Source organism: Sus scrofa, chromosome 6, assembly GCF_000003025.6.
Source record: "Sus scrofa isolate TJ Tabasco breed Duroc chromosome 6, Sscrofa11.1, whole genome shotgun sequence".
NCBI lineage: Eukaryota > Metazoa > Chordata > Mammalia > Artiodactyla > Suidae > Sus > Sus scrofa.
In genome coordinates this window covers 66898448-66925673 of record NC_010448.4, presented here as the reverse complement: position 1 = coordinate 66925673, position 27226 = coordinate 66898448, and the positions used below count along the sequence as shown (strand labels likewise).

Genomic DNA, 27226 nt, shown 5'->3' with positions numbered 1-27226 from the left:
AGGGGGCACCTGGTCTCACTCCTCGAGGAAGGGGAGGAACTTCTAGGGGTGTGTGTGTGACCTCTGGGCAGGACTGAAGCAAGGGTGGGGCAGAATGGACAGGCGTGAGGGCCAGCTGGGAGCCGTTCTAGGGTGGCTGGCGGAAGAGAAGAGCTCTGGGTGTCACTGTCCTGGCTGCCACCCTCAGGAGCCTGTGTCTCAGGGGTCACCTCTCCCTCCATGGCCCATCAGACCTGCCCACCTCCACCTGCCCAGCCCAGTGCTTTGGTTTGGGGCAGCGCGCCTTGCGGAATAGCTGCCTTTTGTCCTGGTCTGTCTCTTGCTGGTGCCGCCCGGGACCATTCCACTGTTCGCCCTGCTGATGGACTGGAGCTGTGGGCCCTTATGCAACAGCTGCCGGCCACGGGGCCCATGGTCACCCAGTGAAGCGAGAGGAAGTACTGGGTCGGGAATCTGGGGCAAGCGAGCAAGGTGTGCAGCGCCCCTCAAAGGAGGCTCGGTCCTGGCACCGGGAAACCCCGCAGGGCGGGGTGCATGGCTGGCGGGGCTCTTTCCAGAGGGCATGATCAGAGACGACTGAGTGTCGGCCAGATGACTTCTGCCTCGAGGCTGTGGACACCTGTATGAGTTCCTGTGGCTCCGAAACAAATTACTACAAACTGGGTATCTTTTTTTTTTTTTTTTTGCTGTTTTTGATACTTGATTTTATTGAAGATACCAACAATGCTTGTGACCACCTTGGGTTGTAGACCAGAAGCTGGCGGTCTGTGGGGCACAAGGGTCCTTGGGACCAAGGTGGTGGTGCTCCTGCTGACCTCAGTGGTCTTGGGGCTGGAGAGGAGCTGGAGGCAGGGCCCCGACTACCAGGCCTCTGTGCTCCTGGAGGCGTCTTCTCAAAAGCAGGTGTGTGGCCCAGGTGGGAACTTTCAGGCTTCTTCCAGATGGTTCCAGGCAAATTGGATATCTTAAAATAACACAGATTTATCCGTCAGCTCTGAAGGTCAGAAGCTGGAAATCAGTCTCACTGGGCCAAGGTCGAGGTGTGGGCAGGGCTTTTTTCCTTCTGGAGGCTCTAAGGGAGAGTCCGTTTCCTTGCTTGTTCAGCTTCTAGAGGCTTCCTGCATTCCTTGGCTTATGAGCCCTCCCTCACCTCCACATCTCTCCCTGCTTCGGTGGCACCCAGCCTTTTCTCTGAACACCGCCCCCCCGCCCTGCGTCTCTCTTCTTAAGACCCCGTGACCACCTCGAGCCCACCTGGGTAACCCAGCCTCCCCTCCCCATCTCAGGGTCTTTAGCTTAATCATGCCCACACTCCCTCTTGCCATGTGAAGTCATGCTGGGTTCTGGGGATTCGGATGGGGACCGCAGGCAGCCTCCCTGGGCCTGTCTTGGCTCCTGTAACTTGGCCCTGGAGGAGGTGGCACTGCCTTCCTTCAGGCTCTCCACCTCCCCGGAGTGTGGGTGGGGGGCTAGTTCTGCTGCTGGGACCCCTGTCCCCACCCCACCTCTCCCCCAGCCTCCCCAGGGGTGGCAGGGGGCCCCTGAAGCTCCAGGCCGGCCTGGGGGAGAGACCACCTGTCCAGAAGGCACTGTGTGGCACCGTGTGTGTCACGTGATCATCCCTGAGCCCCAGCGCTGAAGCCCTCCGGGCCTCCCACCTGGGGCGCTGGGGAGGGTCGGTCCCCAGAGCAGGGGACATGGAGTAGAAAACCCCACAAATCTACCAATGAGAACCTCCAAAGAGGAAAAAACCCCAAACAAACTAATGTGTGTGCCTTACTGTTCATATGATAAGAGGTGGGATCTGGAGGCCCGGGGTGGGGTGACGTGCCCCCCCAGGGTGCTGGTGGGCTGGCCTTCTGGTGGGGCTGGACCCCTCCCTGCCACCTACTGGGTGTGGCAGAACGCCCCAGGCAGGCCGGTGACCTTGGGCACTCCCGCACAGCCTGGGAGCCTGGAGGGTGGCCCGCCTGCCCCAAGCCTCCCCTTTTGGGTCCCTTGAAAACAGCCCTTCGCAAACCCTTTAGAGTCAGGCCCCCTCCTGCTTTAACAAATTCCTGGGGACTCCACATACCTTCTTCAAATCCGAATAATCTTTCCCCACATTGATTGTTGCGAAATGTCCACAATGCGGCTCATTCATTTAGAAACAGCAGAGCTGTTAATGGCAACACAAAAATGTATTTCTTCTGAAAACAAACTCTGTTTTCCAAAACACCAGCATTGGCGGGAAGAACCAGGTGGTTTGGCGGTTTCGCGCGTGCCTCTGACGTCTGGCCGACAGACTGCTGGGCACCCTTGGTCTGGTGCAGGTCCCTGTTCAGTCTGTTGTGCTGTGGCATTGCGAGCATTTGAAGGGAATCCAGCCTCCCCCACAGGAGAGCCGGTTCTCTAAGGACGGAACCGTGGATGTGCTGCTTTGGGGCCGCACCTGACTCTTCCCCCCCGCCCCCGCCCCGTGGTCGTTTCTTATGGGCGTTTGTTGCGTGGGGAGTTTGACACCCTGACCGTGAACTTTCCAAGTCCGTCCTGTTAAAACCCTTTGGTCTGTCTCGCCCTTGGGGATCTTTGACCCACACTGGATATAACGTCATCACGCTCTTTCACGCAGAAAAACATGGTTCTGAGTTATTCACATCTTCCAAACGTTGGCACCTTTCATAAGATCACTTTGTGAACCATCCCTGCATCTCATCAGGAAATTCTTTAAGGGGTACGAAGCTGTGAGGCTGACAGCAGAGGGTACAAGTCTAAATTTTCTGTGAAAGCTCAATTAAAATTATTTTTTTAAAAAATTGAGGTATAGTTGGGCGTTCCCGTCATGGCGCAGCGGAAACGAATCCCATGAGGTTGCGGGTTTGATCCCTGGCCTCGCTCTGTGGGTTAAGGATCCGGCATTGCCATGAGCTGTGGTGTAGTTTGCAGACACGGCTCAGATCCTGTGTTGCTGTGGCTGTGGTGTAGGCTGGCAGCTGTAGTTCCGATTGGACCCCTAGCCTGGGCACCTCCATGTGCCGCGGGTGCAGCCCGAAAAAGACAAAAGACAAAAAAGAAAATCAAAATTGAGGTAGAGTTGGTTAGCAGTGTGGTAACTTCTGCTGTATCGCATAGTGACTCAGTTATGTGTATATATTTTTCATACTCTGTTCTGTTATGCTTCATCACAGGAAATTGAAGGTAACGCCCTGTGCTATAGGGGAGGACTTTATTGTTTAATCCATCCTGTATCCACTAGTTTGCCTCCGCTCACCCCAGACTCTCAGTTTGCCTCCCCCTCCCCCTCGGCAACCACAGTCTACGTCTGTGAGTCTGTTTCTGTTTCACAGATATGTTGATGTGTGTCGTATTTCAGATTCCACCTGTAATTGAGGTAGCATACAGTGTTTGTCTCCGCGAGCTGCATTTTTATTGCGAGTTGTTCCTTGAAGTGACAGGTTCATTTTGTTCATATTTGAGAGATTGTCTATAAAGTACCCAGGCCTAAAGAACCACGGTTTGTCACCCAGCCGCGCTTTTAGTAAGAATGGTGTTGCTGAGTGCAGGAAGCAGCCAGCTCAGCCCGCAGCCCAGGGATCACCACTGGCTTCCCTGGGGCGACCGTTGTCGTTCATGTGACAGCAGAAATGCTTTTTGTGTATTTCTCACTCCATCAGAGGATGTTAAAAGTTTGACTACTCCAGGGTCAAGACATAACCAAGGTCATAGTTTTCCCAGCCTCCCCAAGGATGTTTTTTCTGTTTTTGTTTTTTCTTTTTATGGCCACACCCGCGGCATATAGAAGTTCCCAGGCTGGGGGTCAAATCGGAGCTGCAGCTGCTGGCCTGCACCACAGCCACAGCGATGCTGGATCTGAGCTGCGTCTGTGACCTATGCCACATCTTGTGGCAATGCTGGGTCCTTAACCCACTGAGCGAGGCCAGGAATCAAGCCCACATCCACATGGATACTACGTCGGATTCTTAACCTGCTGAGCCACGACGGGAACTCCCTCAAGGACGTTCTTAAGTGAAGCTGCTAGGCCGTGTGCTGTGAGCGGCAGAGCGCGGTGGCTGGTGATGGTTTGGTTCTACTGCCTGGAGGCGTAATGAGTCCCTGGCAGCTTCTCCCACCATTGCCTTGGTGCCATCAGCGCAAATGCCAACACAGTGAAAGCGGCAGGCAGGTGGCATTTGGAAGTTATGAAAATAGCTTTGATCCTGTGGAGCCTTCGACCCACCTTGGGGAACCTCAGGGATTTGGGGACCACGTTTCAAGAACTGCTGTCTTAGAAACCAAACCCGCTGCCTTTTCTCCTCGATTGCCATTGTGGTGCATAGATTTCGGCCTCTTACCAGAGCTGAGAGCTTAGATTCAGCTAAAGACTCTCTAGAGAAGACTCAGATCCCTGTCCACTGGAAGGCAGACAGCATCTTTAGTCAGCCAGGTCACCAAAACACCTGGAACACTCAGCACCTGTCCCCACCTGGCTTCACCAACCAGGCGGTGTGTAGCTCAGCTGTCCCGGGGGCCGGATTCAGGGTCCCCTTGAGCCAGGGCTCTCGTGATGACGTCTGGGCCCCTTGCTCCTGCTCTCTCTGCCTTTTTGTGTTTGTCTCAAAGTGGCTGCTCCTGTGGTGGCCCCTTGCAGCTTCAGGCTGATGACCTTTCTGTTCCAAAGTCCATAGAAAAGGGTGTTGCCTCTTAACGGAACCATCGGAAGCTGAGATTCACATCTGATTGGCTCTGATTGGGTCATGCTCCCAGCCGCCTCTGAGACAGCCCTCGTCCCAAGGCCCAGTGCCTTGTGCAGTGCTCAACCTGCAGAGCTGTACCACGCGTGCGCCCATCCCTAAACCAGACACCAAGGCCAGGATAGCCGTGCTCTGGTTGGCTTGCGAGAAGGGGCAGAGCGATTGGTTGGAGTCAGGTGGGCATGTCTGCCCGGGGAAGGGGGCACAGGTGCCTGTCTCCTTTGCAGGGGAGCAGGGGTGAGAGTGTACCACTGCAGAGTGAGTTGCGGGGATGGGGCTCGTGGGAGGTGGGAAGCTTTCAGAACTGCTCCAAGCGCCATGGTCCTCCTAACTCCCATTTATCTGAACCTGAATGGTGCAGGTCCTCCTTGAGACCCCGGTGACCGTCACATCAGTGGGAATGAATGACTGGCACAGGATCTTTGACCAGAACCCGCTGGTCCCTCCCCACCCACAGAGAGCCCGCCAGCCTCTCAAGGAGTCGATGGCATTTCAGTGTGTCCTGAAGGGGCTCGATGGCCCGCTAATTAAGCAGGTAAAGAGATTTGCTGTTTCTCATCAGATGCACGTTGTCCCTGCTCTCAGCTGGGGTGCTATTGATTTTTACTTATTTGAGTCTGACGCTGCACCCATTACCCTGCGTGTCGGCAGTATTCTGAGGCAAAGTGGCCTGTCAGCAGACAGGATACGTGATTCAGCGACTTGCTCAGCGCTTTTGTCACTGGCTAAAGGCTTCTCTTTGCCTCTCGTGGAGCAATCTAGAAACCCAGGTAATTCGATTTCCAGGGTTCTTTCCTGGCCAGGTGGCTTTGTGCGAGGCTCAGCGCGGCCCGCTTCCAGCCCAGCAATTAGACCAGTGGGGTGGAGCCCTGGGCTTCCTGGAGGATGGACCTGGGAGCTGCCACCGCCCTGTGTGTGCTCAGGCCCTTGCTCTGCGGCCCTTCAGCGGCCAGGGGACCTACCCCAGAGGACCCCCACCTGATTGGACGGTCCCAGGGAGGCCCTGAGTCCCAGGGGGCTGTGCAGGAAGGATCCAGGCCGGCCAGTGCAAGCCCGTGGCCACAGGGCTCGGCTTGGCAAGACCGAATCTACCTTTGCAGCTGGCAGAGAGGTTCTCCATGCAGCCCGAGGTTGGCGCTGGCCTGTGAATAACTCACTATTATTGAATCGCTCACCTCCTGCATCATTCACTTCAAACCCTTTGATTGAGCACCTGCTGTGTGCTTGCCGCTGTGGCAATGACCGCTTTCACGACGTGACTCCTTAGCGCTTTCCTGGACCCAGGCCTTCCTCCTTTCAGCAGGCCTATGAAGTGGGCACCATCATTGCCCTCGTCTTACAGAAGAGGCAGCAGCCCGAGAGAGGGGACGTCAGTTGCCCGCCAGCTGGGACTCCAGCCTGGGCAACTGGCTTCAGCAGGCCCCGCCTTCCAGGGGCTCACAGGAGAGTGGACGGCACTTTCTTACAAAGGAAATGGTATCTATTTTCCCATTTTACTCTGTGCCTTTATTTTAGCAAAGGCAATTCCCATAGTTCCACATTCACAGGGACATGCAGGGACGGAACGTAGTCCTGTGAGTTCCCGAGGCATCCTGTGTCCTCCTCCAGACACAGCTGGCCCTACCTGACTTATGTCCAGCTTCCCAGAGGTTCTGAGCAAAAGCAACAGACAAACAGACATGTACATATTTTCCCTGTTTTTTAACAAAACGTAAATGGTAGCTTATTCCCATCTTCTGTTCTATACCTTTATCCTTGACAACAGGTGTCATGGATTGTGCACGTCATTCCAGGAAGAACTTCTTGTTCTTTCCTAGGATAGCATAGCTTCTCCTGTATGGACGACCCGACCTGTCATCCATCATCCCTGTATTAGGCCCTTGCCGATGGCCCCTCGGCTGCCTCCAGGTGCTTGTGTCTACAGACATTGCTGTAGTGGGTAACCTCATTCACCTCACTTCAAGAAACGAACGCAGAGGTCTGTAGAAAGATTCCTGCAAGCGGTTTCCTCATCTAGACTCATACATCAAAAGGAATCCTTTAAACCCCAATGATAAGTTCTCTATAAAAAAATCTCACTTTAAACATAAAGACCTGAAGTGTAGGTCTTCACAGCACAGGTATGAAAGGAACAGGAGGCTGTGTAAACACCAAGCCTGAGAAAGCTCAGTGGCCACACTGACAGAGTAGATTTCAAGGCGAAGCGAATCGCCGGGGGTCAGAGCACATTTCATGATGATGGTGGTAACCCCAGAGACATGGCCGTCCTCACGCGTGTGCATCTGTGTTGGGGGCCCCCAGAGACACCCCCCGGGTTTGGCGATTCGCTAGGAGGACTTGATGTAACCCTGAACACGGCTGTCCCCAAAGGAAGGATTTATTTCACTGACAAAATACAGCGTCAGATCAGCCAAGGGACAGACGGGGCAAACAGGCGAGGCTCCAGGGTCCTCTGTCTCTGAAGTCCCACGGGACTCACTTCCTTCCCCCAGCCATGAGCTGTAATGACACGAGTCAAATGCTGCCAACCAACCAGGGAAGCTTGTTAGAGACTCAGTGCCCACAGGCTCTGAAAAACCTCAGGGTGGTTTGGGAACTGATCGTGGAGGTACCCTCAGCCTAGCAAGCACCAAGGTTCCAGAGTCCCAGAAGGACAGCAGACGTTCAGCATAAACCACTGTACCAGCAGTTTAGGCACCACTGAGCCACTCTTATCAGCTAGGGGGTGGGGAAGTCTAAGTTCCCAGACTCCAGCCAAGGGCCGGCCTTGTGCCCAGCACCCAGTAACATGGCTCCAAATCCATAAAGCAAAGTGCTTAGAACTAAACAGAACTACACGTAGAGTCACCTTCATCGCTGGAGCCTTTTAATTCTCTCTCAGTAATTGTTGGAACAAATAGACCAAAAAAAAGTCATGAGGATTGGAAGATCTGAACACCACCACCAACCACCTTGACTGAACTGTCATTTTCCTTTTCTTTCCTTCCTTCCTTCCTTCCTTCCTTCCCTCCCTCCCTCCCTCCTTCCTTCCTTCCTTCTTTCTTTCCTTCTTTCCTTCCTTCCTCCCTCCCTCCCTCCCTCCCTTCCTTCCTTCCTTCCTTCCTTCCTTCCTTCCTTCCTTCCTTCTTTCCTTCCTTCCTTCCTTGCTTCCTTCCCTGTTAGGGCTGTACCCACCGCATATGGAGGTTCCAGGCTAGGGGTCTAATCAGAGCTACTGCTGCTGGCATGCACCACAGCCACAGCAATGCCATATCCGAGCCATGTCTGTGACCTGCATCACAGCTCATGGCAATGCCAGATCCTTAACCCACTGAGCAAGGCCAGGGATTGAACTCTCTTCTTCATGGATCCTAGTTGGGTTCATTAACTGCTGAGCCATGAAGGGAACTTCCTGAATTGTCATTTATAAAACACTACACCCAGCAAATTAAAAACATATTCTGCTCAAGTGCACATGGAATATCTACTGAGCTAGACCATATGCTGGATCATAAACGTAAATCTCAGTACATTTTAGAGGATTAAAATAATAGTATGTTCACTGACTAATATTATTAAAGTAGAAATCAATAAGTTACCTAGAAAATCCCCAAATAGTAGAAAATTAAACAACCCACTGCCAGAGGTCAAAGAAGAGAAGTTAGGAAGTAATTTGAACTAAATAAGAATGTATCAAAATTTGTGGGATGCAGTTAATGCCGTCCTTTGAGGGAAATTTATAGCTTTATATGACCAAATTAGAAATGAAGAAAGGTACAGGCATACCTCATTTTACTGTGCTTTACCTTACTACGCTTTGCAGATGTTGTCTTTTTTACAAATTGAAGGTTTGTGACAACCCTGCATGGAGCAAGTCTATCAGCACCGTTTTCTAAACATTTGCTCACTTTGTGTCTCTGTGTCACGTTTTGGTAATTTCTGCAATATATCAGACTTTTCATTATTATTTGTTGTAGTGTTCTGTGATCAGTGATCTTTGATGTTACTACTAGGACTTGTTGAAGGCTCAGAAGATAGGTATTTTTTAGCAGTAAAATTTTATTTTATTTTATTTATTTATTTATTTATTTTTGTTGTTGTTGTTGTTGTTGCTATTTCTTGGGCCGCTCCCACGGCATATGGAGGTTCCCAGGCTAGGGGTTGAATCGGAGCTGTAGCCACCGGCCTACACCAGAGCCACAGCAACGCGGGATCCGAGCCGCGTCTGCAACCTACACCACAGCTCACGGCAATGCCGGATCGTTAACCCACTGAGCAAGGGCAGGGACCGAACCCGCAACCTCATGGTTCCTAGTCGGATTCATTAACCACTGTGCCACGACGGGAACTCCAGCAGTAAAATTTTAAATTAAGGTATGTACTTTTTTAGACATAATGTACACTTAATGGACTACAATATGGTGTAAGCATAATTTTATATGGCTTCCTGGGAAACCAAAAAAACCATGTGTGACTCACTTTAATGTGATACTTGCTTTATTGTGGTGGTCTGGAACTGAACCTTCAATGTATCAGGGGGCCTGTATAAAAATCAACAACCTGTGTCTCCCCTTAAGAATCTAGATAAAAAGAACAGATTAGGAGTTCCCTGGTGGCACAGTGGGTTAAGGATCTGGGATTGTCACTGCTGTGGCACATGTTTACTTCCTCCTGGCCTGGGAACTTCCACATGCCACAGGTACAGCTAAATAAATAAAAGAATGAATTCAACCGAAAGAAGAAGGGAAAAGTAAATATATGGGGAGGAGTCGATAAAGTAATAAAGGCAAATAATAGAGAATATCAGTAAAGCTAGAAGTTGGTTCTTTGAAAAGATTAATAATATTGATAAGCCCCTGGCAAGACTGATCACAAGAGAGAGAAAAAACACAGATTCCCGATATTAGGAAGGCAAGAAGGCGCATCAGTGCATCTCCTACAGACATTACAAGATAATCAAGGGCTATTATGAATAACACACGCCAATAAATACAGCTTGGGTGAAATGGACACATTTCCTGAAAAGCACAGCGTATCAAAAGTGACACTAGAAACAGAAAATCTAAGTAGCCCTGTAGAAAGAAATTGAATTTATAATTAAAAAGCTTCCAGACTTAGATGGCTTCATTGATGAATTTAGTAAAATATTAAAGGAAAAAATAATAACCAATTCTAGACAGATGCTTTCAGAAATTAGAGGAGGGGGAAGTGCCTCCCAGCTGTTTTCTTGAGGCTGTTAGAACCTGGATCCATCGGGAAGAAGCCCAAGCCAGTGGGAGAGACGGGAGTTACCAGGGCCCTGCTGGTGGTCACCTCCCCAGAGTGTGGTGAGGACAAAGACGAGGGGACCATGGTGGCGCCCTGGGCAGGACCAGCAGTGTGCTGAGGCCCAGGCCCCCTGGGGAGGGGTCCATACACTGAGCGCCACCTTCACGTGCAGAGTCTTGTCCCTACCGCCAAGGATGGAGCAGGAAAGGAGTGTTCCAGGCTCTCCTCCCTGGAGGGACTCACAGGCCACTGGCGCTTAAGTAGACGGCTGATGAGCATGAGAAAGGGAAAGCAGGAGGAGGGGTCTGGGTGGTGGGGGTCAGGGTGTGCTGGAAGCGAGGGTGTGAGCGCAGCAGAGGGCAGCATGTGCGCGTGGGCATGGGGGAGGGCTGGGACGGAGTGTGGGGTGGTGCTGAGGCTGGGGGAAGGTGGGGAGGCCCCCAGACCTTCAGCATCCCCCCACCTACACACATACCACCCATCTCCCAGCATCTTTCACTAGGGCATGGGGCCCCCCTGCCAGACCCTGCGAGGTTGGGGCAAGGGCTGCCTTCCTGCTCCTCTCCCTCGCCTTCCACATCCAGCCCGTCCCGTCGCCCAGCAGTCCCTTCTCATACATCCTGAGCGTGACTGCTTTCCTCCTCACCCACAGCCCGGTCATCTGCCTAGGCCATGGTGGCAGCCTCCTTAGGGGCCCCCTTCCCCCACCCTGGCCCCCACCTTCCCATCCCCACGTGTAGCCAGGGTGATCTTCTTGGCTCTTTTTCCAGCTTCATTGAAGTATAATGGATAAAGGTGCGAGATATGGCCTGATTGGTACTCTGTGCCTTGTACACTGACACATCCACACCTCACAGTGGGTGATGCTCGGAGAGTCCCGAAACAGGCAGCGTCCCTTCTCAGGCTCCTTCCCCAGCTTCAAATCCCGCTCCCCGAGGCCTGGATGGGCACTCCTTCCCTGCATTTCTCATGGAAGCGCTGCTGTCCCGGGACGTTCTGTTTGAAGACGTACCTGGGATTTTGTTTTTACTCGGGCATGGTGGGAGATGATTGCCGCTGAAAAGACGGTCTCTTACTTGTGTCCCCCGAGGAGGGGGCGCAGCCTGCCATTCGGGGCCACATGGGGAGGCGGCTGGGTCAGTCGGAAGGCAGGGGGATGAATCAAAAACATGGGCTTCGTGGGAAGGGATGGGAGAGGCCGGACAAGCAGATGAAGACATGTAGGCCTGGCCGGTTTGAGTAATTTCAGTGGCCTTTGGTGGGGAGGGAATGCACCTGTTCCCTGGTTCTGGCCCCGGGGCTGCTGGGGCTGGAGAATATTGTGCCTTGGAGGCAAATAGGCGGCAGGTGGAGGATGGACTCTGGGTTGGTTGGTTGGGTATCAAGGTGTTCTGGAAGGCAGGCAGTTTCCTGTCTCTGGGAATTACTGGTCCTGGGAGGGGCCGTCCCTCCCCATCGATGAGGCTGCAGGTACCTGAGCACTAAGAACAGGGGAAGTAAGAAAAATTAGTTCATGTCCTTAAGCACAGTTAGGAGGCTTTCTTCCTGGTCCCTGAGCACCCAGCTCGCGTGGCCCGGAGCCCCTGGCCTGCCGCTCCTTCGCCTGGTTCACTCTCCCCAGGTTCACTCCTGGTTCCCGCCCTCCCCTCAGTCCTCCGCTCTGTCCACCTTCCCTTGCCGTCCTGGTCCAATGGCCGTCCCACCTGTCTCCTCACCCGGTTCATGTGACCCCGAGACCGGAGATTTTGTCTGTTGCCTGCTGTGTCTTAGTGCCCAGAATAGTGCCGGCACAGAGTAGATCCATGCGGCAGATGCTTAGACCATGTTTCTTGAATGACTGCGGAGAGGAAAGCAGAGCCGCAGAGAGGAGGAGCTGCCCCACTGCCAGGTGGGCAGTAACAAAAGTCCCAATGGCCCCCCACTGGAACCTCCCTTAGACGGTGCAGCTCTAGGCAAAGGGCTTGTCCTTTTTTTTGAATCATGGAAGATTTTATCTGCATCTCAGCCTTTTCTCCTAGAGTGGCGCAGAGGTCTGGGTTTAGAAAGGGCTCATCTTTATAGTCTCCGGTGCCTTGTCTGTATTTGTGGCCATGACTTCGCTGTTCTCAAAGGTCTGCTTTTCTTTTGCTCCCCCCGACCTCCTCAATAATTCTGATTAAATTGAATTGAAGTTTTTAGTTATTTTAGGAAGGACCCACTTGGTCGTAAATGATTTTTTTTAAAAAAATGCAGAATAGCTTAATCCCAATAATTCGTTAACTCACCTAAAGACACATCCTAGTTAGTATAGGCTTCAGGTGTGGCTTGATCCAGATTCTTATGTGGTGTCAGCTGGACTTGTTCTTCCTTGGCTCTACATGGTGTCGTGTGCATCTTTCTCAGCACCTCTGGCCTGTTGTGTCTCCTTGGCTCCGGGTGAATCTCAAGTCTGTGTCTGGGCCCAGGGCCTCCAGTCTCTGATTGGCCAGGGAAGGGCTATGCACGCTGACTCATAACCTCGTCAGACCACAGGTTGGGGGAGGTATCCCTGAAAGGAAATGATTTCTAAACCGTGGATGGATGCTGAGTGGCCAAGTTCTGCCAGGGCGGCCATCAGCATCCGTGGGGCAGCTCGAGACCTCAAGAACCCTTCAGGGCCCGTCTTCTGTCTCCTAGGGCGTGCTGGAGGGCCTGTCGGGCGTGGGGTGCCACCTGCGCGTGTCTCTCTTTGACGTCACCTACCGACACTTCTTCGGGAGGACATGGAAGAGCGTGACGAGGCCGGCTGAGCAGCTCTCCAGGCAGCCGCCCAGGATTGTCTTCAATGAGGTGGGTGCGGCGGCGGCAGCGGCGGCGGGCGGGAGCTGGGGTGCTGGGGTGCAGGGTGCACCCGGACCTGGGGGCCTCGCCAGTGTGTCCTGGGCCCCAGGGATGTCCCTGAGCAGCAGGTCTGGGCCTTGCAAAGCTTGTCCAGGCGGTTGAGCCTACCTCCAGGCAGAATCTTGTGTGGGAGCCGTGTGCCCTGAATGGACGGGGCGGGGGGATACACGCGTGGGGGGTCTTGTCACCCTCACAGAACCTTGCAGCTTTTGGAACGAAGTTAGGAAATTATCCATACAGTTCCTCCAGTTTCCCCTCCGCTTCTTCTTTTTTCTTGTTAGTTTCTTTTGCGTAAGATGAGCAAATTGAGACCTACAAGTAAAGTGACTTTGCCCAGGTGGGAGGTGACTCACACCCACGCTCTGCCTCCAGAAGGGGTGATTGGCTCGGCTTCGGTTGGTGACATGGTTTTCTGCCCGGGGCTCTGTGTCTGGCGCCCTGCAGGTGGGGTTTTCCATTTCTGTTCAGCTGCATCGAGTCCACAGGCATCAATTCAGCGCCTGCTGTTTGCTGGCCGTTGTGCTGGGCGCTAGGGTGATGGTGGTTATTGTACGGGATGGGCGTGCTGCCCCTGGGACAATTTCTAGTCCGCTGGGGTCAACACGCCAAGGCAGGGACTGAGAAGGGCAGGCGTGGTAAGTTCTCGGAAGAGGCCAGCAGCCTCGACCCGGGAGAAGATGGGGAGACGTGCTGTGGGTGGGCGCGGGGGGGGGGTGTGCCCTGCCAGCTGATGTGGGAGCTAGACCCTCAGGAGAGAAGGGAACCAGCCCCGTGACAGCCCGGTGGCAGGTGCTGCGAGCAGAGTGGGCCCTGCATGTGCCCAGGTGTGAGGTGGATGACAGTGGCTGAGGCTGGGCTTGGCGAGGTGGCTGGGCAGGGCCTCCCTAGAGACACCGGGGTTTTCCTGTAAGAACAGGAGGTATCCTGATGGCCTTCTGACCAGCTGCTGCGTCACAGCTGAACCTGAGCGTGGCCACCTCTACAGGTGACGATCATGGGCATTGGCGGTGGGTGTGTGTGTGTGTGTGTGTGGGTGTGTGTGTGTGTGTGTGGATGTGTGTGTGTGGGTTCTGTGTTGCTGTGGTCTTTCTCGTGTTGTGTACAGAGTCAGGGAAGCCCAATAAGTGACAGTGCAGTGGTGGCGGTGGCCACAGCTGTCCTGGGGGACGTCACTGTGTGACCACAGACCGGCGGAGCTGCCCTTTCCTTCGGGGGGACGGTCCTGGCCCAGTCGTGAGGCACTCAGGCTGTCAGCTCGTTCGCTGCCCCTTCTAGTGTGGCAGCCTCGCCAGCGGGAAGGGGTGTGTGTTGCAAACCGCGTGTGTGATTGTGGGCAGCTGCTCAGGGCGACGTCTCAGCTCAGGCGCTGAGTCACCTTCGTGCCCTTGACACGGCAGAGTGAGGTCCCGATGCTGCCGAGAGCCTGGCTGGGGCTCAGCCTTCCGGGGCCGGGCTGTCTGGGTTTCTCCTCGTGTATACACTCGGGTCAGGGAAAGCCCGGTGTGGTGGCAGTTCCTATGGTGAGCAGTGAAGCCGGTGGTGACACAAAGGTGACACAGCATCCTCTCCTGCGTGTCACGCCCTGGCCCACAGCACGATGGGCAGTTTCGTCTCTGCCACCCTCCTTGGAGGTGGGTATTCTTGCCTGCCCACCGTAGTGAGCAGTCCAGCAGGTCCCAGGAGCGCAGCAATGGTCCTCTGTCCCCGTTTTAACCCGGGCGTGGCCCGCGCTCCGCAGTCTCCGTTCGGAAGTGCCGTGCTATCCAGCGGTGGTTATGCTCGGAAATTGGCCCGGGGCACCCTGCCGCTGCTGGGCTTCCCTGGTGGCACGGAGGTCGTGGCCTCGACAGGCCAAGGCTGGAGGGCCAGCTTGGTGACAGTAAGCTCTGCAGGGAGGTCACGTGGTGAGGAGCAGCTTCCAGAGCTGATGTTCCTTCTGTTTTGTTTTGTTTTTTGCTTTTTAGGGCTGCGGGAGGCTCCCAGGCTAGGGGTCGAAGCAGAGATACAGCTGCGGGCCTGAACCACAGCCACAGCAATTCAGGATCCGAGCCAAGTCTGTGACCTACACCACAGCTCACGGCAGTGCCAGATCCTTAACCCACTGTGCAAGGCCAGGGATCGAACCTGCAACCTCATGGTTCCTAGTCAGATTCGTTTCCGCTGAGCCACAATGGGAACTCCCCTAATGCTCCTTCTGGACGTGTCCAGGGGTGAGCATTTGTGCCTGAGAGGGCTTCGCAGAGGTCCCTGCGTCCTGGGAGCTGGAGCTGTGGGTCAAAGGCCCTTTCGGTTCGGTCCGGTGTCCCCAGTGGTGGGAGCTGAGGGCTGGAGGGCTCTGCCTCTCATCATTTGTGTTCTGCTGAGCTGGGCTTGGGCCGTGGGTTAGTGAGGACCGCAGCCCTTAAAGGTTCTGGAAGAATCTGCACCCTTCCGTCTTGGGGTCACCAAAGTGGGGAACGAGCAAGGCTGATGTGGGGGAGTGGAGCATTTTTGGTTGGGAGGTCGTGCCCAGCACGGAATTGCTCAGGGAGGCGGCTGTGCTCCAGCTGCTGTGCCCAAGGCGAGCAGCAGAGGCCACTGGTGCCCCAGGAACCGTCGGTCCTCTGCGCCCGGCACGTCCCTCTCATCCCTGACGCTGGGAGGTTGGTTAACCTTTGCTGTGCTCGTGCGTGTACCCTGCGGGCACGCGCACACACGTATGTACGTGTTTACCTGACACGTGGAACCTTCGCAGGATGGCCTGGGAAGCAGGTCTGGTCACGAGGGCACATTGTGTGAGCAGAGGCTCGGCCCTCACACCTGTTTAGAGGTGATCCTGAAATTTGGTGAAGGTCTTCTGATTAAAAAAAAAAAAAAAAAAAAAAAAAAAGAACCAGAAAAACCAGTTGCCTGCGTTTTTCTGGTTCTACTGATCGGCCCTGGCGAGGGGGCGACCGGGTCACAAGCTGCCGATGGCAGGGGACCATCTTTCGAATGGGCTTGGCTGTCTGCCCACCTGGAGACTCGCACATCAGCCCTCAGGGGCTCCGGGTTTTTCTGAGTCTTCGTGGTCATACGCAGCCCCAAAGGAAGATGCTCTTATCATTGCTTTGCAAACAGTGCCCCGAGGAGAGACTTTGGAGAAAGAAGTCTGGGTGTTTCTTTCCGTGAGTGACGAGCGCCTGCGGCTTGGTTCAGACCCCCTCTCGTCCCAGCTTCCTGGCTCTGCCTGGCCGCGCCCAGGGGACCAGCACCCGGGCCTCTCGGCTCTGAGCTCAGAATTCTGTGCTCGCCCTCGCCCTCGGCTGGTCCTTCGTGGGGAGGAACGGCCCCCCTTGCTCTGAGATGGTTGATTATTCATTCAATCTCTCAAAAGGTATCTTTAAAAATAATAGGAAAGCCAGAGTCCCGTGCAGCACCTGCTCTTTCTTTCTGAGATGGGCATAAATCTCCCTTTAATTTCTTCCTTAACTAACCACGCTCAGCCTTTCAGTGACAGGCTCGTTTTTCCTCCTTTATTAATTTTATGTGAGCGACCGGGCAGGATCTCGTGGTTCTGCTCAGGTAGCCAGAACCTCCCCAGCTCATCTCAGCCCCCAGTGTAGCTGAAGCAAGAGGCGGGTCCCCCGCCTCTGAGAGACAGGTGGTCGGGCTCTTCTGAGTCCCGTGCTCACAAGAACATTCTTGTTCATCAGAATCATGAGAGCCCTGCGACGACTCCCATTTCAGCAAGGCTGCTGTTCATCTAAACCAAACTCCCGCAGGCCCTGCCACGACCTGGCTGATTGCCGGGTTCTTTTTTTTTTTTACATTTTTAAAAATTGAAGTATAGTTGATTTACAATGTTGTGCCAATTTCTGCTGTACAGCAAAGTGACCCAGTCATCCATCCATATATATGTATGTATATAATTCATTTTATTTCCTTTTTCTTTTTAGGGCCGCACTTGTGGCATACCGGAGGTCCCAGGCTAGGGGTCTAAATGGAGCTGCAGCTTCAACCTACACCACAGCCACTGCAACGCCAGATCCTTAACCCACTGAGCGAGGCCAGGGATCGAACCTGCATCCTCATGGATATTGGTCAGGTTCTTAACCCACTGAGCCACAGCAGGAACTCCTACATTCTTTTTCTGGTACCACCTTCCATGGTCTATCCCAAGAGCCTGGATAGAGTTCCCTGTGCTGCACAGCAGAACCTCATTGCTTATCCATTCTACATGGAATAGTGTGCAGCTGCTAACCCCAAACTCCCTGTCCCTCCCACTCCCCCTCGACTTGGCAACCACAAGTCTGTTCTCCTTGTCTGTGAGTGTCTCTGTTTTGTAGGTAGCTTCCTTTGTGCCATCTTTTAGATCCCATGTATACGTGACATCCTATGGTGTTTGTCTTTCTCTTTCTGACTTACTTCACTCAGTATGAGAAACTCTAGTTGCATCCATGCTGCTGCAAATGGATCTCCAGCTTCTGGAACGTACCTTCCCCTCTCCTTCCGCCTCTCACGTCCCCCTAGTGCTGCTCCCGGACTAGACAATCCGCGGGGCAGGAAGCCAGCCTCACTCACGGGCGCTGTCTCCGCAGAGAGAGTCTGGCCTCAGTGTGTCATCTGAGAAGGGCTTGTTTTCTCTCCGGCCAGACGGCAGCCGCTCCCAGGGACTCCGAGCCAGGGGGCGGGGGGGGGGAGGGGGCGGAGAAATGAGTGAACAGACAGAGGGAAAGTCGTCTGTGCCCATGATGTTTCCAGGAATGGGATTTCCCGGTTTGGTGACTGACCTGACTGCCATGTGGGGACAAGAGGAAACCTTAAATTTGTCAACTTGGGGTGTCGTGTGTTCTTAACGGTATCCTGGGTGGTGTTTTTGCTTCAAGTTGTAACTGGGTTGCGATTTTTTTTTTCTTTTTCTTTTCTTTCCTTTCCTTTTCTTTCTTTTTTTTCTTTTTAGGGCCGAACCCACAGCATATGGAGGTTCCCAGGTCAGGGGTCGAAGTGGAGCTGCAGCTGCCGGCCACAGCCACAGCCCCAGCAGCACGGGATCCGAGCTGCATCTGCCACCTACACCACAGCTCATTGCAACACCGAATCCTAAACCCACTGAGCAAGGCCAGGGATGGAACCTGCAACCTCATGGAAACTAGTCGGGCTTGTTACTGTTGTGCCACAATGGGGACCCCCGGGTTTGCTCTCTCTGTATGAGCCAAGCCACCGTTCTCCAGGTGGGAGTGGGACTGGCTTTGGCTGTAGGGGTGGGGCTTGCTGGGAGGTGGGTAGAGGCTGGGTCCTGCTGCATCCCTTCTTCCTGTGGGGTCTTAGGCCAGGTGTCCAAACTTTTGACTCTGAATTCCCTGTCTGTGCGTGAGGCCAGCAGCTCCATCTCCTCGGGGTCCGTGGGCATTAAGCAGGAGGCTCTCCCGGCCAGGCGCCCAGTGAGCAGTGGGTGTCACTCTGTGAACACGGCTGGGCATGGCTGCGTGCCAGGCTCTGCGAGGGGCTGGACATGTGCAGATGGATGGCATGGCGTGTGGTCATTTCAGCCACGGCCGGGGTTTGCATTGTCCATGCCCATTGGGGCTCGTCCGCCTTAGTTCCACGGACATTCAGCATTCGAGCCGGGTGATTCTCTTGGTGGGAGGCCGTCCCCACGGCTGTGTTCTTTTCCTGTGGTTGACAGTGGCTCCACCCAGAGGAGCAGAAGCTCCTGACTTTGCATCTTCTGGGGGAGCGTTTTGCTTGGGGGCGCTCACTGTGCCAGGAGCTTCAGCCCTCTCGGGTCCAGGAAACTGTTCTGAAGGTCAAGTGGAAGGTCAGGGGGGTGGATGGGGCTGCAGGAAGGATTTGTGATTTCCGAAGGTGTCCTCTTACAGGTTTATTTGAAAAAATGGTTTAGAAATTAAATCGTTTCTGCCTTTCTCTCCTCTGGCCTTGCCTCCCTCCGGACCCGAGAGCTGCGTGTCACATAGGGCAGGTCTAGCGGCCATGCGACCGGGGATGCGTGGCTGCCGCCTCTCCATGAAGGCACATCATGGGGCCCAATTTCCATTCTGTCATCGGGGTGAGCCATGGAAGCTTGGCCCCCAGACAAAGGGGCGCCTGTGTTGCTGAAGATGAAGCCATTAAGACAGGACCTTCTCTATGACTTACTAATCTGCTTGTCCCGTCAGGGAGGAAGCTTGTGAGGGCCTATGAGTGAGATGGGAGCGGGAGCCCCTCTTCCATCTCAGCGCCTCCTCTGCCAGGTGATCGCACGGCTTGACTGGAACTTGCAATCGCGCAGTGGATCCGATGCATCGCCAAGCATGCCATGTGGTGTCACGCAGTCCCCACCCTGGAGGGTTGTTTGCAGTGAGGCTTGACTGCGTCCACTGGGAGGGCGCCTGGGTTCCAGCCCAGTGGGCTGATCCTACCGGGTCCGCCTGGCACCGTCCAGGCAAGGTGTCTGGAGGGTTGAAGCTGCCCAGTTCCCCTGTCCACCCCTGGAGGCTTTTCCTGCCCCAGGACCCTGAGCTGATTGGTCCTGGGCAGGGTTTGCATTTTGTAGCAGCCCTATCTCACCTTGACCCTTGACCTTGGAACTTCTTGAGGGCGAATCCACGTTTTCCAGGTTTCTTGGATCTTTAGCATGTGCTGTGCCCACTCTTGAGAGGTGGTAAGTGAGGTTTGGAAAAGCAGCCATCCTGAACCTTCAGGGTGAGCCCCTCGGACCTCGTTTCGCTGTGTAACACACTGGGATCCCAAGGCGACCCTGCTGGTTAAAGCTGGGGTCTCTTGGAGACAGACGATGTGGGCTCCGTGGTTGGTAGTTCTCAGAATAACTGTTTTCAGAGGAAAAGGAGAGGGAGAAGCCACAGCCCTGAATTCGTCCTTGGGTCCTGCCCAAAGCAGCTGGTCCCACCGCCTTCAGGCAGCGACTTTCAAGGTGACCGCTAAGCGAGGGGTCATTGCTGCTCTGCACCAGAGCCTCAACGGTTTGTTTCACCGCCAAGGGGAGAAGTGGGCAGCGTTCATAAAGCTGATCTGCACGGGTGTAGCTACGAGAGCAGAGAGAACGACAAACCTGACTTTACAGTCGGGCTGTTTAAAGCCGTTCTCGAGTCTCGGAAACAGACATAATTCTCTCCTGGTCCAACCACCTGTCAGCTGTAAGTGGTCATTATTTCATCATTTTGCAATAAAAGATAATAGAGTAACGATTTATATCTCGCGGCTGATGTTTTAATGTGTCTCTCTGTTATCCCGGGCTGACAGTCTGTGATTACAGTAAACGTTTTCTCTGTGACACCACGGTAATGATTCGTTAATGGGGATGATTCCAAGTTTAAATCACGTTGCCGCAGCCTGGCCGGGCCCTGCCTTCCCTCTCTCTGCCTTGGGGGCGGGGGTGGTCTTTGTGCTCTGCTGGCGACCCCAAGCCCGGGCTTCGCTCCAATGAGCACGCTGGGTTCCGGGGCCACTGGTGTCCAGACCTGAGCTCAGCGTGGAGCCTGGGCTCCTGGAAGGCTTGTGTCCCAGTAGGTGCCTCTGTTTCTGTCTTCTGTGTCTGTGACGTTTGCTAGTTGGAGAGGAGAGCAATGGCTTTGGATTTCATGAGACAGAAAACAGCCGCAGAGGGAGGTGCTTCCAGCCCCACGTGGGCGTGTGTGGCTCTGAGATGGGAGCTGGATTTGACCTGCCCGTGCTGTGCTCCCCCCGCCACCGTGAGAGCCAGGGCTGCAAGTGGGAAACCTTTTAGGAACAACTTGTGTGTGTCTGCTTGGCTCGCGTTGCCCCCCAGTCTTGTTGTAAATAATCTCAAAACGGTTTTTGTTATGTTGTTTGGGCTTCGAATCCAGGGTAGTGACAGAGAACCTCACGAAATCTAAGGATCCTGCTTCGTTTGAACAAGATTTGCTCAGGAGTTCCCGTTGTGGCTCAGTGGTAATGAACCCAACTAGCATCCATGAGGATGTTGGTTTGATCCCTGGCCTCGCTCCTGTGGGTTAGGATCCTGCGTGGCTGTGGCTATGCTGTCAGTCAGCAGCTGCAGGTCCAATTCAACCCCCAGCCTGGAAACCTCCGTATGCCATGGGTGCAGCCCTGAAAAAAAATTTTGTGCAGATGCAGCCTCCTAGTTCCACCTGAAATGGGGATTAGCGTCGGTATGGGCAAGTTGTGATTGAGATTGACAGCAGCGTCCCGTGAAACGGCTAGCGGGCATGTGTGCTGTGGGCTGGTTCCATCTTTGGGCTCCAGGTGCTGCCAGGTGATGGGGTGGGGTGGGCGCAGGCCACCCGGACCCCTTTCTGCTCCAGAGGCTCTAGCGTCTTGTATTTTCAGTGGATGGAGCGTTCTTGGAGGAGAAGCCATAGTCTGAGCACAGCGATGAAGAGCTGTGACCCCCGCGTCCCGCTCTGTGGGGTCCTCGCCGGGCCCTTTCCGTCTGGCGCCCGGAAGGGGTGCTGTCCGCATGGAGCTCATTGGCAGCGTTGGCACGACGAAGGTCGAGGGGTGGGGGTGCGCCCCCCTCCTCTGTTTCCTTCCCTGCAGGGCGTGAACGTGCAGCCCATCATCTGGCTTCTGCTTTCTCGCTCACAGCCCTTGTATTTTCACACGTCCTTAAACCACCCTAACATTGTGGCCGTGCTCGAGGTGGTCACCGAAGGCAGGACGCGGGACGGGACCCTCCAGACGTTGTCCTGTGGGTTTGGAATTCTTCGGATCTTCAGCAACAAGCCGGAATCTCCCACCGCTGCCTCCCAGGACAAACGGTATCCCCCTCGGTTTCCCATGGTCATTGAACTGCTCGTTGTTTGTCCCTAACAGAAGGCTTCGGCTTTGTCAGCATGTGCTGCCGTGTGTTCCTAACGGTACCCTGAGGGGCATTTTTGCTTTGAGGTATAACTCGGTTTGCCCTCTCTGAATGAGCCAAGCCACTGTTCTCTAGGTGGGAGCGGGACCGGCTTTGGCCGTGGGGGTGGGGCTTGCTGGGAGGTGGGTAGAGGCTGGGTCCTGCTGCATCCCTTCTTCCTGTGGGGTCTTAGGCCAGGTGTCCAAACTTTTGACTCTGAATTCCCTGTCTGTGCGTGAGGCCAGCAGCTCTATCTCCTCGGGGTCCGTGGGCATTAAGCAGGAGGCTCTCCCGGCCAGGCGCCCAGTGATCAGTGGGTGTCACTCTGCAAACACGGCTGAGTGTTCACTGCGTGCCAGGCTCTGCGAGGGGCTGGACATGTGCAGATGGATGGCATGGCGTGTGGTCATTTCAGCCACGGCCGGGGTTTGCACTGTCCATGCCCATCGGGGCTCGTTCTTGACTCCACGGACATTTCAAGCCATATACGTCTTGGCTGGGGTGGGGGGCGGCCGTCCTATGTGGTGTAGGAGGCCCAGTAGCCCCCCTGGCCTCTGCCCACCAGGTGCCAGCAGTGCCCCCTTGACCAGGTGTGCCAGCCAAAGATACTTACTAGGTGTCCCCGGGGGCAGAAGCGTCCCGGCTGAGAACCACTGCTCTAGATCCGCAGCCGTGGAAGATCCTCAAGCGTTGTTTCTTGGGCTCGTTCAGAACACTACCGACTGTGCCGGGGTTCCCAGGCTGTCCTGGGGCTGTGTGCGCGGCAGCTGGGCTTGGCCCTTCGGAGCTGAAGCTCTCCTCGGCCGTCTGTTCTGCAGACGGTGGAGGAAACTCTACTTGGTGAGGCTCTTGGGTCCCACAGGGCTCCCGCTTGAGCGCAGCTGACCGCGGGGCCTGGCTGCGAGGCACTGACCTGCATCTCCTCGTCTTGTTTTGCAGGCTGAGACTGTATCACGGCAGCCCCCGTGCCCTCCTGCACCCGCTTCTCCAGGACCCCGTAGAAAGTAAGGGACAGGCCCGGCCCGGCTCACAGCACCTGCTCGTCGCCCGCTTAGCTGAGTTACCTAATAGGTTTGGGGAGCATGAACCCAACTTGGATTGCTGACATAGTTTAAAGAACTGAAACCCGCTGGCCTCAAAGGTGGGAATAATTCCGTGATGGTGACCCCGTGGAAGAAGTGGGGTCGCCTGGAGGGACGGCTGTTGGCCTCCTTGCCTCCAGGGTGACAGCTTTGTCCTCCCGTGAAGTCGGGGCCTGTCCATCACTGGCCAGGGTGCCTGATGGTGGAGGTGGGTCTGTTTGGGGGGTGACTTCCCCTCTCTGAGATGTTGCCCCGATTCCGGGATGCCAATTTAATGGCTCCCACCCAGCCTGTGTTAAGGATCCAAGCCTCCCGTCCCTTCCCCGCCCTGCTGGATTTGGTGGAAATCTCAAGAGAGAGGACAGTCTTTCAGAAACGTGGTCTTATTGATCAAGATGGGCTTTTAGGTTATCAGCATTCATTTCCCAGCATCTTCTCTCCTGAAATAGCCTTAGACAGTGAGCACAACCACAGGTTTGTTCTGGGCCCAGGCTCTGGGCGCCAGGGGCGGGGGTGGGGACTATGGCGCATCAGCTCACCTCGGGGGCATTTCCAAAAACGCAGGCGTATTTTTGTTGAATGGGTAACGCGGGCACATGATTCAGAATTCAGAGTATCAAACAGTGTGAAAGGTCCCGGCGGGATCTCCGCCCCACGACGCTCAGCCCCCCACCTGCGCGCAGGTGACCCTCCTCCTCCCTGGCTACTCGGGGGTCCCTCTTGGGCTTCGGATGACACGGTCGCAAACCTGCTTTTCCCTGTTCTTGCTTTTGCCCCCGTGCGCTCATCCCTGGCTTCCCCGCCCCCCCCCGGCCCCGAGTGATTTATCTTGGAGAGCCGGTCATGTCAGTGCCCAGAGAGCATCCTTGTTCTTTTCAGAGCTGCGTGGTATTTCCTTGAATTGCTGTTTGTGATAGAAATGACTCCCCCACATGGACATTTGGGGCAGTTCTGTAAGAACAGAGGGCTGGAGGCTGTGCTGCAGGGGACATCTGCCCTTTTGCACGTGTGCAGGTGACCCTGTAGGGCAAATCCCAGAGTGGAATGGCTGGTCCCAGGGCCAGTGCATTCGTAGTTTTGTATTATTTCCCTCCCCCTCCATAGAGGTTGTACCAACGTGCCCCCAGCCCGCCCTGGAGCTGTCTGCTTTTCAGGGCATTTCACATTTTCTAGCAAGCAGATCCCGTGCTTGGAGTGGTTACGCGTTGAAAACATAGCTTTGTTTTTCTGAGGCATGTGGTAGGTCCTATTTCCTTGTCTCCTTATGAAATCACACAGCCACCTCAGGAGCCCCCTATCCGTGGAGGAAATCAAGCCCGAGCAAGCGGGAGGAAATGTTCCAATGAGGAACGTTCCCCTGGAGGAACGTGTTGTGGGCATGTCTGTGGCCCCTCACCCCGTGATTCTGCGCCCAGTGTCTGCTGAGCTTTTCCCTGCATCTTCCTGAGCGCTCCACACCTGACTTCCTCCTGGCGGTTCCCTTCTCCAGGACGCTTTCTCTTCTCCCACTTCCCCAGCACATTCGCCCACGTGTCCCATGGGAGACATCCCATGGATGACGGCGGGCAAGTGTCTTGATCACCCCAGAAGAAGGGCCCCTCCTTGAGAACAGGGCTCTGTTTTGGAGGCCGCTGCCCCCCTCCCCCAGGCCTAGTCCTGCTGCTTTGTGGGGCTTGATGGGTGCAGGGCCTAGACCCAGAGGGAGCCCAGGCTGTGGTCCAGAGCGCCTTGTAGGCCCCTCTGACACTGCAAGTGATGTCTGCGCTTCACTGCTCTGGGGGAAGAGGTGAGTGGGGAAATTTTTTTTCTCTTTCTTTTAGGGCCAGGAAGTACCCAGGCTATGGAAGTACCCTTGGCCTATGGAAGTCCCCAGGCTGGGGGTCGAATGGGAATTGTAGCTGCCGGGCCATACCACAGCTCACAATAACGCCAGATCCTTAACCCACGGAGCGAGGCCAAGGATGGAACCCACGTCCTCATGGATCCTAGTCAGGTTCATTACTGCTGAGCCACGACAGGAACTCCTGAGCGGAGAAATTTTGTTATGTTGGATTAAAAACAAGTATCTCTTTCATTGCAGTTGTACCAGGGAGCGTTTTTAAGGATGGAGTCTTTGTTCCCGTTGGCTGAACTAACAGAGCAATTGCCTTGTCTCCCTGGAAAAATGCTTTCCCTGTTTGTTGAGTTCTTCTCCAAGATGCTCAGTTCATTGGCTGCTTTGACCAAAGGTGCCTTTTCCACCCCCAGAAAACAAGCACATGGCCCTCATTGAGAGCTGCAGCCTGCAGTACACGCTGAGGCCCCATCCCCTTCTGGAGCCTGTGTTCCACCTTCTTCCCGAGAACCTCCTGGTGTCTGGTCTGCAGCAGGTGCCTGGCCTCCTTCCAGCTCATGGAGAAGCAGGTAAGGGCTACTCTGTTCCTGTCCGCTTGGTGCATCTTTCTTCGTTCACGGTCAGACTTTGAAGGAATTGGGCTCCACTGGGTGGGCGCTGGCCAGGCCACCAGCAAAGAGCCTGGGGATGGTGGCGGGGCGGGGGGGAGGAGGAGGAAGGTGACAGTGCCCTCTCGGTTGGCTGTCCCTTCCTGAACCCGCCACACATCTCTCGGCTCACCTCCATTTTCTCACCTCGAGAAATGCTTGCATCAGGCAAGTAGTTCATGTCGTTATGACCGTGGCTGCAGGAAAAACCACTGTCGCTAGATCTCACCCTTATGGGACCAGCCACAGCAGTGGCTTGCTTATTATGTTTGAATTGTGGTAAAATAGACAAGACATTTACTATTTTAACCATTTTAAAGTGTGCAGTTCAGGAATTCCCGTCATGGCGCAGCAGAAACGAATCCGACTAGGAACCATGAGGTTGCAGGTTCGATCCCTGGCCTCGCTCAGTGGGTTAAGGATCCAATGTTGCTGTGGCTGTGGCGTAGGCCAGCAGCGGTAGCTCCGACTTGAGCCCTAGCCTGGGATCCTCCATATGCTGCAGGTGCGGCCCTTAAAAAAAAAAAACCAGAAAGCGTACAGTTCAGTGGCGTGAAGTCCGGCCATCACCACCATCCATTTCCAGAGCTCTTCATCTTCCCAAACGGAAGCTGTCCCATTAAAACACCAGCTCCTCGCGCCCTCCCCCAGCCCCTGGCCGCTTCCGTTCCACTCTGTCTCTGTGAATTGACCCCTGGGACCTCGCCAAAGTGGCATCTACAACCCCCCGCGACTGGTTGATTTCCCTCGGCATAGGGTCCTCAAGGGTCATCCGTCTTGCTGTGTGTGTCCCTTCTCCCTCCTTTTAAAGGCTGAATGGTACCTGTGGTGTGGACGGGCTGCATGATGTTGAGCCGCTTACCTGCCCATGGACACTGGGGCCCTGTCCCCCTTTGGACTCATGAGTGAAGCTGCTCCCTTCCTTTGGAACTGAAATTCACGTCACGGGCCCAGGGCTGTGTCTCGGTGTTTTAGAAGATTCTCCTGGCAGATGTGGGTCAACCCTTTATAGCCATGCGATCACTTGGGGGCTGCTCTGCTCTGGTCCTGCTGACAGGCCTCGGGCTCCTTCCGGGCCCTTTTGGGGGCCATTTGGCCGTCTGGAAGAATCCAGGCGAAGGGTCCACCCCAGCCTTACCCACTTGGCGCTGCCGGAACCTCTTGTCTGGGGGGCTGGCTCCCCCTGCCCCCAGGAACAGCGGGATTTGGCCTCGGGTGTGCGCGGCGAGGGAGGGGAGGTGTGCGGTGCTGGGAGTTTGGCTCAGAACAGAAACGCCCCGGACCCTGAGCAGAGGGCTCAGCTCTGGGATGGAGACTGTGTCTCAGTAACGATGTCCCTGCCTGTGGCCTGGGCGCTCTGCAGACGGGTCATCTGAGTTCATGAACCGTGGGACAGGGTGCATGGTGGGGTCACCACCACGAGGTCACTCAGCATCTCAGAGAAGAGACATGAGAAAGACAGACTAACCATGACAGGAGCACGTCCCAGGAGAGATCCCGGCCCCGCATGAGTCATGGGCCCGGAGCATATCCGCATCACAGTGACGCTTAGGGGGCCCCCCCCGCCCTGACCAGTGGGGAGTGTCTCGCCAGGAGGCTCTCTCTCTGCCTCCTGGTAACTCTAGGCCCCCCTGCCCCGCCCCCCTGCAGCCCCCTGTAGGCAGTCGTGCGTTCTCTCCGGAGAGAGGGGGGACTACAGTTACTGGGAGACAGAGAGAGACCCTCTGGGTGAGACCCGCATCTTCCGGCTCTAATACCCACTCCCCACTGGTCAGTGCGGCCCTGTGAGGCCACTGTGGTTGCGGATACGAGGGACCTGGACGCGCACCTGCAGGGAGGCAGCTCACGTGTCCTTCTGACCTGGGATTCGGAGACGGCATGTTCTCAGGGCCTGAGGGTGTATCCATCACTTTGTGACTTGCCAGTGGGTGTCAGTAGAACTGCACATAAAACATTAAAATACAGAAGCGGAGCTCAGAGCTGCTTCTGTCACTCCTGGAAGCTGAGGGAGAAACGTGGGTACCCAG

At 55.0% G+C, this 27226-nt stretch overlaps 1 long non-coding RNA gene across 8 annotated transcripts in view; it reads left to right on the top strand.

The window, feature by feature from the left end:
• The window catches only part of NPHP4, a 112964-nt gene that overhangs the window by 2572 nt on the left and 83166 nt on the right, over positions 1–27226 (top strand). For 5 of the 8 annotated variants that reach the window (XR_002344867.1, XR_002344865.1, XR_002344862.1 and 2 more), the window contains exons 3-7: positions 5092–5265; positions 12633–12785; positions 21384–21556; positions 22576–22640; positions 24966–25121. This is a non-coding gene — a long non-coding RNA (nephrocystin 4). The other 3 variants (XR_002344866.1, XR_002344868.1, XR_002344869.1) reach the window with 3 other exon arrangements.